Below are 14,030 nucleotides of genomic sequence, written 5' to 3'. Positions count from 1 at the left end.
AGGGGGAGGGGATGCAGTCTGGAAGGGGAGAAGGGAGGGAGTGCAGTAAGGAAGGGAGTGATGAAGGGGAAGAATGGGAAGGCAAAAGTAATGAAACAGAGAGAGGAAGGAGGGATGGAGAGGGGAGGGGTTCGGTTGGAAAGGGTGAGCAGTCTGGAGGGAGTAGTGGAAGGGGAAGGGTGTGGTTTGGGAGAAGGGATAATAGTAGGGAAGGGAGAGAGGAAAGGAAGGAGGGAGGGGGGGAAGGGCAGCAATCTGAAGGAAAGGTTGTGCAAGGAAAGGAGGGATGGAGGGCATGGGAGAGCAATCTGGAGGAAGGGGTGGGGGTGAGGGGTGTGGTATGGACGTGGGGGGAAAGGAGGAAGGGAATGGGTGCCGGCTGGAAGGAAAGTGGGGTGAAGGGTCCAGCTTGGGAGATGGGGAGGGAGAAGGGAGAAAGGGGGGGTGCCGTGTGGAGGAAAGGGGGTGGGGGAGGGGTGTGGTTTGGAAGGAGGGGCGTATAAGAGGGACGGGATGGAACAGATTAGAGAGGAACTGAGGAGGGGCACGAGAGAGAGAGAGGAGGGCAGCCTGAACAAAAGAGTAGCGGGAGGGAGGAGGAGGAGGGAGGGAGGAAGGAAGGAAGGAGAGAAGGAAGAGGAGAAGGGGAAAGGGATAGGGAGAGAGAAGAGAACGGAAAAGGAGAGGGAGAGGAAGGGAGATATGGGTGGGGGTAGAAGGAAGGAAAGGTAGAGGAGTAGATGGAGAAGGAATGGAGATGAAAGAGGAGAGAGAAGTGAATTGAGGAGGAAGGGAGAGAAGAGAGGAGGGGATGGATGGAGGAGAAGGGAGAGAGAGAGAGAGGAGGAGGAGGAGGGAAGAAAAGAAGACAGGTGACAGTGGTGGCAGGAAGGAAGGGAGGAGAAAGGGAGAAGAGAGACGAGTGGAGGAAAAACGGACTTACCAGGCGGGAAGAGGGGAGATGATGGTTGTGTAAGAAGAAGGGTGAGAGGAGGGATAGGAGAAGGGAGAGAAGAGGAAAGGGGTGGAGGGAAGAAGGCAGAGAAGGTGGAATAGAAAATGAAGGGAAGGGAGAGGGAAGAGAAGATGGAAGAGACAAGGGAAGGAGGGAAGAAGGAAGAGAAGTAAGAAGATAGAGGGAGGGAAGGGGAGAAGGGAGGGAAGATTGGAGAGAGGGGAGGGAGAGGAGAGGAGGGAGAGAAGAGCGGGGAGGGAAATGAGAGGGATGGCATAAGGGAATATGGAGGGATAGTACGAGGGGAGAAGCTGAGAGAGAGAGAGAAGGGGGAGGGGTGGCAATGGTGAAACTTGATGGCACTCTGTATTACTATGCTGTTATCTCTCTCTGTCTGTCTGTCTGTCTGTCTGTCTCTCTCTCTCTCTCTCGTGATAGTGGGATAGTGGGGCCAGAAAAGATTGACAGATACATGTAGAAATAGATTTACAGATAGATCTAGAAATAAAGGAAGAAAACGATAGATAGATAGATAGATGGATGGATGGATGGAGAGAGAGAGAGAGAGAGAGAGAGAGAGAGAGAGAGAATGGAGGAGCTTAATATCAACACAGGAGCTCTGAGGGTCTTTATGGCACCGTCTGTATTACTGTACTGTGATCACTCCCCCCCCCCTCTCTCTCTCTCAGATGGGGCCATGAAGATTCTATCCCAATGATCATCTTTTAAATTACCGCAACTCCCGAGAATGAGAAGAGATTTCCCACAATTTGCTTACATTATGACGAGGAGCAGAGTGGGGGTGGGGTGGGGAGTGGGAGTGGAGGTTGTGGGAGTGGGGGTGTGGGTAGTTGGGAGTGGAGGTTGGTGTGGGGGTGGGGGTAGTTGGGAGGGTTGTTTTGAGTGAGGGGGTGTTGTGGGGATGGAAGTGGGAGTGTTGGGAGAGAAAACGGGAGGTAGGGAGGGATACAGGAGCAAAAAGGAGGAAAGTGAACAGTAGAGATGGGCGGGGTAGAGAGAAGACGGCGTTTAAACAGAAGGTGAGAGGAAGTGAAAGAGGTGAAACCGTGATGTAAAATGGAATGCGTTGGTGGTGGTGGTTGGTTTTATACTCTTGGCAGTCCGTTCCCTGAGGCACTAACCCCCTTCCTACGTGTTACACAAATTCCCCTGTTACCTCTTTAGCGCTAATAACGACCGTCCATATTGATTACATGCTCAGGGTGTCGGACTGAAGACTATTGTAATGGCATTAGTATGGGTTTTTGGATATGTGGATGATCTGACAAGTCTGTGTTAACGAGATTCAACTTCAGTACCTTGTCCTAACCTGGAGTCGAACCCACATCGCCTCAAACACCCAGTAATATTTTTAACCGCTTCACCACCACCTCCTCCGTCTCTTGGTTGAATGAGGTGGTAGATAGTGAAGGTAGAATGAGGCGGTAGGTAGTGGTGGTAGGATGAGGTGGCAATGTTGGGAGTGGTGGAGGTAAGGCAAGGTGTGTGTGTTTCAGCAGTAGCTATGGGTGTAGTTAACTCTAACGACGTAACACAGTGCCAAGAGAGCATAACACGTGCAAGGAGGGCTTCACACAGTGCTAGGAGGGCAGAACAGTGCTAGAGGGCCTAAAACAGTGGTAAGAGGGCATAACACAGTGGTAAATGGACATAACACACAGCTCGACCACCTAGTAGCAGAACACACACCACCACCTCACACCACATCACACCACACCACAACACAACACAACACAGCACACCACAGCACACCACACCACACCACACCACACCAGAGCCAGCATGAATATATTATCGCAGCTGCACCTCCCGGGAATTGAGCTCGGGAAGGGACAGATACACCCGTCATTATCCGCTTTATTGCTGGTGCTGGAGAGGGTCGCCTTCACGTGGTGGCACTGATATACCTCAGCGACTCCACTGTCTGGTTATACAAGCTTCCCTTAACTTCTTCCCTATCCACCAAAAGGAGGATGGTGATGGACTGCGGGATGTGAGTAACTTCAGCCTGCAGTCCATTGGGTTCACGTTTCAAATGAACCGGGGACTACTACTTTTACTACTACTACTACTACTACTAGTACTACTACTACTTCTACTACTACGACTACTTAACGCTGGAATACTGTGCTGGTCACGAGGAAGCGTTATGACAAGAATGTAGAGCCGTGGCATTGTCCTTTTCCGTCACTGAGCTACGTGAAATTAGCTGCATAAAAATGGACGAAAATCTGGACCAGGTTAAAGTGAAAGGATAATTAATTTTTTTTTTATTCTTGTAAAATCATCGGATGGTAGCAAGAATGAATAATACCTAGCGCCTCTTCCGTAGATACTTATTTTGCTTATTACACTTATATATTATCTGTGTTGTTTTATATTATTAGCATCAGTAACATACAAAGGGATAATAAGGTCTAAAATGCAGAATAAATCACGATGGAAGAAGTATTACGAAATCTTCAGTGTCACGTAGAATCAGTAAATACAGGAGAATATTGATGTGTAATGTACAGAATAAATCACAAAGGAAGAAGTGTTACGGAACCTCCAGAGCCACTCAGAATACGACTCAGTGTTAGGCCAGCGTACCTCTGACAGCTCAACATCTCTGGCAAGATTATTACCTCTGTTACACCTGGCAGGAATTGGCCGGGGCTCTCATCGGGTAAGGAAGCTCCCTAAGACCTCTCCCTAAGCGGTTTATGTTGCTTAATGCCATCGTATTGTGTGTTATATCCTTCTGACATCACCATACTGCGCAAAAAAAAAAAAACGTACAAACTGATATTACCCAGCCATATCCAGAAATAAACCGCTAAGGAAGAGGTGTTACGGAGCTTCCTTACCCGGCGAGAATATGAACCCTTGAGACAATGGACGCGCTCACCTGTTAACTCAAGACCAGGGTTCAGTTCTTGGAAGATTGGCTGCACTGGCATGAATTACTGAGAGACGTGGTGGGAGAAAAAAATTAGTGGACGTGGTGGTGAAAAAAAAAAAAGGCATTTTTTTTTTACTTTAACTTGGCGTAAAATTACCATCCCTCCATCTTGAATGCTGAGGTGTTACACGTGATTAACATTAATTATGGTGCTAATCACGAAGAAGTGCTATGGGAAGGATGTAGATGTGTAGTATTGTCTTTTTTTTTCGGCCATTGAGTTACGTGAAAGAAGCTGTAAAAGGAAAAAAAAAATCTGGGTCAAGTTAAGGTGAAAAGAGTTTAGAATGGAGGACAATACACGTAGCAGGTATTCTCGCCGATTTAAGAAGCTCCTTAGCACCTTTCCATAAGCGATTTATTTTGCTTATTACAAACTCTTCTATTCTGTGCGATATTAACCCTTCGAATATCGCCATACTTTGCATAAATAGCGTGCGAAAGGATATCAACCACCCTTATCCAAAAATAAATCGCTAAGGGAGAGGTATGAGGGAGCTTCCTTAACCGACGGGATGAAGGATGATTTGCACCTTTATTGACTAAGTTACATTAAAACGTCTGTGAATCCAGAGGAAGAGAAATGAGAAGCGGACGAAATTTTGCATCTAACGTTACATTCCTTCCGTCTTGATCACTTCGTTGTTTATAAGATTTCCTGTTTGTATTTTTGCCGTCACTAAAACAGCCACCAAACATTTCCCTATCAAACTACAGTGAATATTAAAGTGAAGAATACGAAAAAAACCGTCATTTCTGATTACTGTAAAGTTGCTACCGAGACATGGGTGAAGATCCAACATAAGAATTCATCCTATATTTATCTCACAGTTATTGCACAGTACTCCAAACCTGCATGTGATCAGCCTCAGTAGGGCACTTTATCTAACACCGTCTAACGCCATCTAACACAATCTAACACCATCTAACACCTAATGTAACACAGTCTAACACCATCTAACAATCTAACACCATCTAAGACAATCTAACACCATCAACCACAATCTAACACCATCTAACACTATCTAACTTACTGTGATGACCTATATTTCTATCTACTCTCTGCTGGTACCGAACATTCTATCCCACATCCCCGAGACTCCGTAGTGAAAGGGTTGAAAATGCGTGAGAGTGAGCGAGAAGCCGCCATGAATACTTAATGCAGCAGTGAAAATAGAAAAGCATAGGAGAGGTGGAGATAGATGACGGATTTCTCTCTCTCTCTCTCTCTCTCTCTCTCTCTCTCTCTCTCTCGATTTTACTTTTTTACTCACCTTAGGGCGAGAATAAAAATGGATTAATGCCTTGAAATAGAGGACGATTTTTTCCCCTCCCTGCTTCCGGACGCTTTCATACAGTTTGTAGTGATGGCGGATTTTTTTTTCTTACTACTTTCAGACGCTTTCATTCAGCTGGCAGTGAAAATAGGAAATTCTTAAAATACTGAAGCAGATGCCGTTTTTTTAGCCATATTTTCCAGACGGTTTCTTTCAGGTAACACCAGCAGTGAAGATAGGAAAGTAGTAAGATATTGACGGATGATTTTTTTTTTTGGGGGGGGGTTCTGCTTCCGGGGGGTTTCTTTCAGCTAGCAGTGAAAAAAAAAAAAAATAGCTAGTGGCGTGAATCGGGTGGCGCATTTTTAGGCTTCCAGTTTTCAGACGATTTCATTCAGGTAGCAGCGAAAATGAGAAATAAGATAATGCATTTTTTTTTTCCGTTTCAGGAGAGAGAGAGAGAGAGAGAGAGAGAGAGAGAGAGAGAATTTCCCTCCTAAGGCCTACTGCAGATGGTGGCTTTTCCGGGAGTAACTATCTTGACGCGGAGGAAACTTTTTTTTTTTTATCTGGGAGAGAAGAGGGTAGATGAGAGAGAGAAATTGGACAGAGTGAGACAAGAGTGGGTGGTGAAAGTGGGGTGACGGTGGTGGTGAAACTCAAGAAAATGGGGCAAAAATTAATGAAAAAAATGGGGCAAGGGTGGGTGGTGAAAATGGGGCAAGGGTGGGTGGTGAAAGTGGTGAAAATGGGGCAAGGGTGGGTGGTGAAAGTGGTGAAAATGGGGCAAGGGTGGGTGGTGAAAGTGGTGAAAATGGGGCAAGGGTGGGTGGTGAAAATGGGGCAAGAATGGGTGGTGAAAGTGGTGAAAATGAGGAGTAATTGATGCTGTTGGAAGGGGTGATGAGCTGCTAAAACTAGGGAAAAACAGGACAAGGACCAGGGAAAAAATATCCTGAAAAAAAGGAAAAATTGGAAGGAAAATAACGTAGCATAGGATCACTAAGGGAGGGTTGAAAAAAAAAAAAAAAAAGGAAATAGAGAGTACTATCAGGAAAAAAATGATGAAAATGGGGAGAGGAATAAAGACAACTTGGGTAAAATCAAGGAAAATATGTGGAAAAGGTGAAGGAAATAAGGAGGAAATAAAGTAAGAGAAAGGGACATATGTGACAAGGGAAAATGAAAGTGTAGAGGCGAGAGAGAGAGAGAGAGAGAGAGAGAGAGAACAAGAAAATGAGAGAAATCCGAGAGCGAGAGGGGACAGGCGAGGGGAAAAAATTATAATGAAAGTCTGGTACTGGGAGAAGGAGGAAAATCCTGAGGGAAGGAGAGGAAAGGATGGAGGAAAGGAGGTAAAATGCGGAGGAACGGAGGGAAAAACTGAGACGAAGGTGGAGAAGAGAGGATATTGGATGAGAGAGAGAGAGAGAGAGAGAGAGTTGAAGCAATATTGCGAGACATGATATAATGGAGACGCGAAATACGACGAAGGAATTTTTATGGGAGAGAGATGAGACAGTAAAGACGAAATAAAAGAAAGGCTGAAGAAACATGGGAGAAAAGAAGAAGAAAGAGAAAAAGAAAGGAAAAAAACAGAGAAGAGAAATAAAAGATAGCCTGCATAAAAGTTTTCTTCTCTTCATCATTCTGCAGTTGCTCAACGCTTCGCTGCAATGTTGCATAGTGAGGGGGGGTTACGGCTTTTCTGTTTATACTTGCGTCCGCCATAAGACTTCATTCAGCTCTGGGGAGGCCTGTCGTAGTATAGATGATGATGATGATAGTTTGGGGGAGGCGTATCGTAGAGTAGTGTTATGATGATGATGATGATGATGATGATGATGACAGCTTTAGGAAGACTGTCGTAATGTAGGTGATGATGATGACAGTTTTAGGGAGACTGTCGTAATGTAGGTTATGATGATGATGATGACAGTTTTGGGGAGACTGTCGTAATGTAGGTCATGATGATGATAACAGTTTTGGGGTGTAGTGTACTGTACATGATGATGATGATGATGATGATGATGGTGATGGTACTCAGAGTTCATACTGTCATCTCCAGTACATCCGTCTCCCTTTGAGCTTATACCTGTCTCTCTGCTCGCTCCATCCTGCTTAACAGAGGTCCCTGCTGACGTACCTTTTGTGTGCTTGTAATTCTTGACGCCATATTGCAAGGCTGTGAAATTTAGAGTACCTGCTTCCTCAGCGTAATACTCGGGCTCCTATGACTCACTCTCAGATGAATACAGTTATCTAACGTCATTATAGCGAATATGTTCTAACTTGACAAAGATCCCCAACCCCTTTCAATAGATGCCCAGCTCTGGTCAGAATGTAGGGTCGATTGGACTAGTAACCAAGAAGACTCATTCCTACCTCAAAACTAAGGTTCATCGAATTTTATGTAGCCACGGCTTAGTATTCAAGTCATGGGAGTGGTCCAGTTCCGTCAGGAAAAAACAAACTGTTGTATCAATACTTACCGTTGATTACAGGTTAAGCAGTGCAGTGTGTTCTTGGTATTCCCGCGTGTATGTCTGACTTGTTTAGGCGATCACTCAGTTGGGTTTCTAGATATTCGAAATATTTTAAATCGAAAATGAGTCAGACTGGAATAATTTATTAAAAATATTCTGTGCCTGATTGATATAATGTTCACGTCAGTAATTTTTTGTTTTTTGAAAAGAATCTCTGGAAAATGTGTAGCCGTATAAAAACGGTCATTGCTCTGGCTGAAGCTGTAATCAGGATGAGTACGGTATTAAAATGTAATGAATACAGAACTCTGTCCAACATTGCCTGTGGCTCCGGCTTATACATCAAAGCATTCACTGATTTTTAGATGAACAATATTTTTCCATTTTCGTTTAACAAAGGAAAACTGAAGATGATGCGATATAATTTTTGTGGTATATTCTTGGTAAATAGCCCCAGTGTGACGTAGGGTACTGTTACGATCATAATTTCGGCGACACTTCCCTGCCAGCTGTGGTGATGGAAGGTGTCTCAGGAAGTATGTTTATGAGGCAGCAGTATGAAGCACAAAACAAAAGAAAATAAACAGTGTAAAAAGGAAGGATGCTCTCTGAAGTAGTGTGGGGAATGAGAAATATGGAAGGTAGGACACAGAGCTGGCAGGGATTGTCTGAGAACTGTACTGTCACCCCATCCCTGCTCCTTATCTCTTCCATATCTCTCAACCCCTGAAACTTGTCTCCTCACTCCTCACTTACGGTACACCCTACATACCATCCTGCTGTCCTCACTCAGCCCTTTCACCCCACTCCCTCTACACACTGATGTCTCTCTATGCACTCACTTCCCCCTCTCTATCCCTCCACTCCTACGCACTCACGCCTCTCTAATACATTCACTTCCCCCACTCTCTCCAAACACACTCACTTCCCCCTCTCTATCCTTTCACTCCTTCACTTCCTCCACTCTTTCCAAACACACTCATTTCCCCCTCTCTATCCCTCCAACCCTACACACTCACGCCTCTCTAATACATTCACTTCCCCGACTCTCTCCAAATACACTCACTTCCTCCCTCTCTCCCTCCAATCCTACATACTCACGCCTCTCTAATTCATTCCCTTCCCCCACTCCACACTCACTCACTTCCTCCCCTCTCTCCCTCCTCTCCTACACAGTCACCCTGCTCTTACCCTGCTTCCATGCTTCTGTCTCTTTTATTGCTGTCTGTACCCTCCTACTTCTCTGTTTTCATGATTAATACCACCAGTCCTTCTCTCCCACCCCAACACACTCTCTCTCTCATTTCTGTTTCCACCCTCTGCTTTCTTTGTCTGCGTGCAAAATGCCACAACGCTCTCTCTCTCTCTCTCTCTCTCTCTCTCTCTCTCTCTCACACACACACACACACACACACACACACACACACACACACACACACACACACACACACACACACACACACACACACACACACACACGTCCTCCATATTCATTCGCCTCTGCCCGAACTAACAACGCTAACTTTTTTACCACCCCATCGCCTGCCCTCACCTCCAATCAGCCTCCTCCCTCCACCAACCTGCCGAAACTCCTTAGGGTCAACATTTTCGTGTCTCTTCTCCCTATTTGTAGACGATTTTTTTTAAGCACAGGAGAGACGTTTTCGTAGTGAAGGGATTTGTAGCAGTCTCCGTTATCTCCTCCAGCCGCTTTAGAACGATGACGCCTATTTTATTTCTTTATTTTTCAGCGTCACCTCCCCCTCTGGGCGTTAATACCGGTTTGTATATTACCTACGTTTAATATCCGGTTGAATGTTATTTTTGCACATTAAGTATTTTGCTACGTATATATTCAGCCTGATATTCATTTCTGTGTTAGTTATTCACACTGAGCCAGTATTTAAAGGATATAGTCTCATGGTATACAAAAGAAATTATATATTGCCAAGGGAATGCAGGATGGTCTAGAAAAAATAAATAAATTAATAAATAAATTCGGGCACTCGAAACGGTGATTGTTTCCGGCTTCCTCGCAAAAATTGGTACATTCTACGGGTTCCAGTTGCCACGTTTCACCAAATCTTGTGTGTGTGTGTGTGTGTGTGTGTGTGTGTAGGAATAATAATAATATGGTAATAATAATAATAATAATAATAATAATAATAATAATAGTAGTAGTAGTAGTAGTAGTAGTAAAACTAATAATAATGATCATCATCATCAGCAGTAGCACCAACACCGGCATCCTGCTGCTACTACTACTACGACTACTACTACTAATACATACATACAACGCACATACCAACATCATTTATAATAATAATGATAATAACAATAATAATAATAATAATAATAATAATAATAATAATAATAATATCAAAATTATTAGGGAAAAGGAAATACTTGTTTACCTGGTTAGAGAGGCAGGTGGAACGGGAGAGAAGATATTGGCGTAAACTAATTAATTGGCAGACTAATTAGAACCATAATGAAAAATGGTAATGGGAGAGGGGACGGAAAAGGTGTGTGTGTGTGTGTGTGTGTGTGTGTGTGTGTGTGGAAATCTGTATTTTTGATGAAGGCTAACTACTCCTTCAGTTCAAAATGTATCTCCAAAGATGACATTCGCAATAACATACTTTCAGATAATATTCCTTAAGACATTTTCAGTAATTTATTTTCTGATAATAATCCTAGACGTGTTTAGGATATTTTTTTTACGTTTTCAGGAGATTTAGAAGAGTTGCAAATAAATATCCCTAAATTATAATATTCCACATTAAAAAAAAATCATGTTTACCTTTATTTTTCTATTTTGGAAGGGAGAGAAAAATACCAAGAGGATATTAGTGTTCGTCTGAGCATACGATAATATTCGTAGGCGGGTTTAGGACATTCGCTTTACCTATTTATTTCGTAGGAGAGAGAAAAATACCTGGAGAATCATCGTCCTCGTCTGAGCATACGAAACAAAACATTTTCCCCTCGACTAAGCCCTCTCAGGTAGCTCGGCCGTTCCGTATATTTTCGATTAGGCCCCTTCCCCGCGGCTTTGGTGTGGGGGCTGCTTACAATGCGCTAATAACGGGAATTGGGGCCGGCCTGAGTATGCATATTAGCGTGCATTACACCGGGGCGGAAGCGGGTGCGAATAGCGGATTACCGAGGGCATGGCTAGTCCCTGAACGCTGGTCGGTTATTACTCTCAGCTTTTCCACATTCACTGAGTTTTTAAAAAGTCGGTCAGGTTCCTGTGGGTCAGCTTTTCTGCATTCCATTATTTTTTTCTCAATTTCTAGTGACCCAGCATATCCACATTCATCATTTTTTTCCATATTGATTGAAAAAAAAAAAATCTTTAAGAGCATTTCCATATTCACCATTTTTTTTTCCATATTAACTGAGTAAACAAAAAGTCTCTGGTTGTTGTGACTCAGGTTTTCCATTTTTTTTTTTTTTTTTTTAGTCTAAGGCTCCTATGACTCAGCTTTTCCACATTCACTGATTAAAAAAAAAAAGACTCAAGCTCCTGTGACAGCTTTTCCCCATCCCATAATTGGTTTTTGTCTCACAGCCCCCCATGATTCATTTCCCACACGCCATGACTTTTAAAAAGATGTCTCAGGCTCCTATGACTCAACTTTTCCACATTCCATGTATTTGTGTCTCAAGCTTCTGTGGCTCAACCTTTCTATATTTCCCTCTCTATATATTTTTCCATTCCTCTTGCTTCTGTGACTCGCTCTAAGTTTGGTAAATTTATCTTGTGTTGGCTGGAATAACATACTAGCCTCGTTCTAGTATGCACACACTCACGCTTCCATCACCCACTTTAGTGTGCTCCATACCTCCAGAGTGAAGCTTGTTATGGTGGGGAGTCTGTTGATGAGATGCAAATAGATTGACTAAGGAAGCGACCCTATATCATTCTGTCTTTGAGGTAGAGAGAGAGAGAGAGAGAGAGAGAGGTGGGGAGTATGTGTGTGTGTGTGTGTGTGTGTGTGTGTGTTTCTGGTTACGTGCTCGTGTTGTTGATGTAAAAAATAATCTTAAAGCGATCTTAATCTTATCTCTGGGAATCTGATGAGAAAAGGGGAAACTTGTTAAAGGGAGAGCTACCATATGTGTGTCAGTCTGTTTCTGTACTCTCCTTACTGTAAGGCATAATAACGTCTTCTCTTCATCTTGAATGCTGAGCTGTAACAAGAGAGTAGGACTAGAATGTGGTGCTAGTCATGAGGAAGTGCGATGGAAGGATGTAGAGCCATAACACTGTTGTTTTCTGCCACCGAGCTATGTGAAATTTGCCGCAAAAGGATGAAAATCTGGGCCAATTTAGAGTCTGAAAGTATAGTTATCAGCTCGCGTCATTGATGTGCAAACCGACCAACTATGGAACGGGTCTGTGTCGCACAAGAGACCCACAGATGGAGAGGAGCCCTAGATGGAGAGAAGCCACAGATGGAGAGGAGCCCCAGATGGAGAGGAGCCCCAGATGGAGAGGAGCCACAGATGGAGAGGAGCCCCAGATGGAGAGGAGCCACCGATGGAGAGGAGCCACTGATGGAGAGGAGCCACAGATGGAGAGGACCTCCTTTTTTTTTTTTTTTTTTTTTTTTAAATGTCCCAGCAATGCCATTAGTTGAAATAAGAATTTTTGCATCGAAATTACAAAGCCAAGCTGTGGCTACAAATGGTCCAATTTAGCCTAATTTCACGCTGCTCAATTAAATACTTGCAATTAAGCATTTTGCGGTGACTGCACTTGTATGTAAACTGTGTGTGTGTGTGTGTGTGTGTGTGTGTGTGTGTGTGTGTGTGTGTGTGTGTGTCGCTGAAAACCCTGCATAGACTGAACAACGAGCGTAGCGAATGTACGTGCGTGCATTTGCGAGTTTGATTGCGTGTACAGCAGTGCGGGAATTTCAGTGTATGAAAACAGGGAAGTCTCTCGTCCTATATCCCGGCCATAAAAATAATAATACCGAGGCTCCGTGTGCGCCCGGCCTTAGGGAAGATGGAGGGGAAGTATGACGAATAGGCCTACGTATTCCCGTATTTATAGGCTTATTTATTTACGTATTTCTTTACTTATTTTTAGACAAGAGGGTTTAGGTCGACGTCGTGTAATGTATTTACTTATTAATTTATAGGTCAGGTTGGGTTTTGGTAGACTTTATGCTCTTCCTTTCTTTACTATGTGTGTTGGTGTCTTTATGTCTTATTCTTTGTATCTCCAGACGATTTTATTCAGCTTTGGAGAGATTTTTTTTGAGCTGGCGGGGTTTGATATAACCTTCCTAAACCCCCCCACTAGCAAGAGGCCCTCCTAAACTTAAATCGTCTGATGATAGTTCACTCCTATGGCGTTATTTAATCGTTATTTGGCCATCTCCAGACGATTGTATTCAGCTTAGGAAAATCATCTTGTGTTCCGGCGGTAAATGAGGGCTATATTTAATCAGCTAAATCTCTCCCACGTTTAATAATATCATCAGGGGACAGCGTGAGTGAAAAAATAATAATAAAATAAAAACGGTGGCTTATGATTGAAAGCGGGTAATATCCAATATGTTTCCTAGACGATAATGGCTCCATCTGGTAATGAAAATAATGAAAAATTTTGGCCATGGTTTCCGGTTTCAGCAAAATATACCTGGTGGTTTTTCGAAGGTAAATAAAAATCGCGTGATGATGATGATAATAATAATAATAATAATAATAAAGATAATTGAAGCGACGTCATAGTTTTTGAAGATGGTTAAAATTAATTACAGGTTTTGGAAGTGGTTCAGTCCTCAGATGATTATATTGCTTGTTACCTAAGCTTTTAAAACTCGTCAGGTATTAGTTCAAGCTTTAGTGAATCGTCCGGTAGTAGCCGCAGCTTTAAAAAATCGTCAGTTATTATTCTAGGCTTTCAAAGATCGTCAGATAGTAGTCTAAGCTGTAAAAATCGTCAGGTAATAGTCTAAGCCTTTAAAATCGTCAGGTAAAAATTCAAAAAATTGTCTGGTATTTTTAAAGAAATCGCCTGGTAATAGTCCAAGCTTTAAAAATTCGTCTGGTAGTAGTCCAAGCTTTAAGAATTGTCTGGTAGGCTTTAAAAATCGTCTGATAGTAGTCTAAGCTGTAAATAATCGTCAGGTAGTAGTCTAAACTTCAAAAAATCGTCAGGTAATAGTCAGGATGAACAGAAGAAAAAGACGCAGCCGTTTTGGGAGGGAGTGAAATCCAATACGTGCCGGGCTAATAGGTTTTGGAAACGGGTCGGGCCTGGACAAAAATATACTAATTGTTAAAAGTTTTATAACTGCTTTACATAAACCCCCGGACTTTATAGA

This window comes from Coenobita brevimanus, chromosome 68, assembly GCF_032717465.1.
Source record: "Coenobita brevimanus isolate Jiangsu-jjx chromosome 68, ASM3271746v2, whole genome shotgun sequence".
Classification (NCBI taxonomy): Eukaryota; Metazoa; Arthropoda; class Malacostraca; order Decapoda; family Coenobitidae; genus Coenobita; species Coenobita brevimanus.
This window is presented reverse-complemented; position numbering follows the sequence as displayed.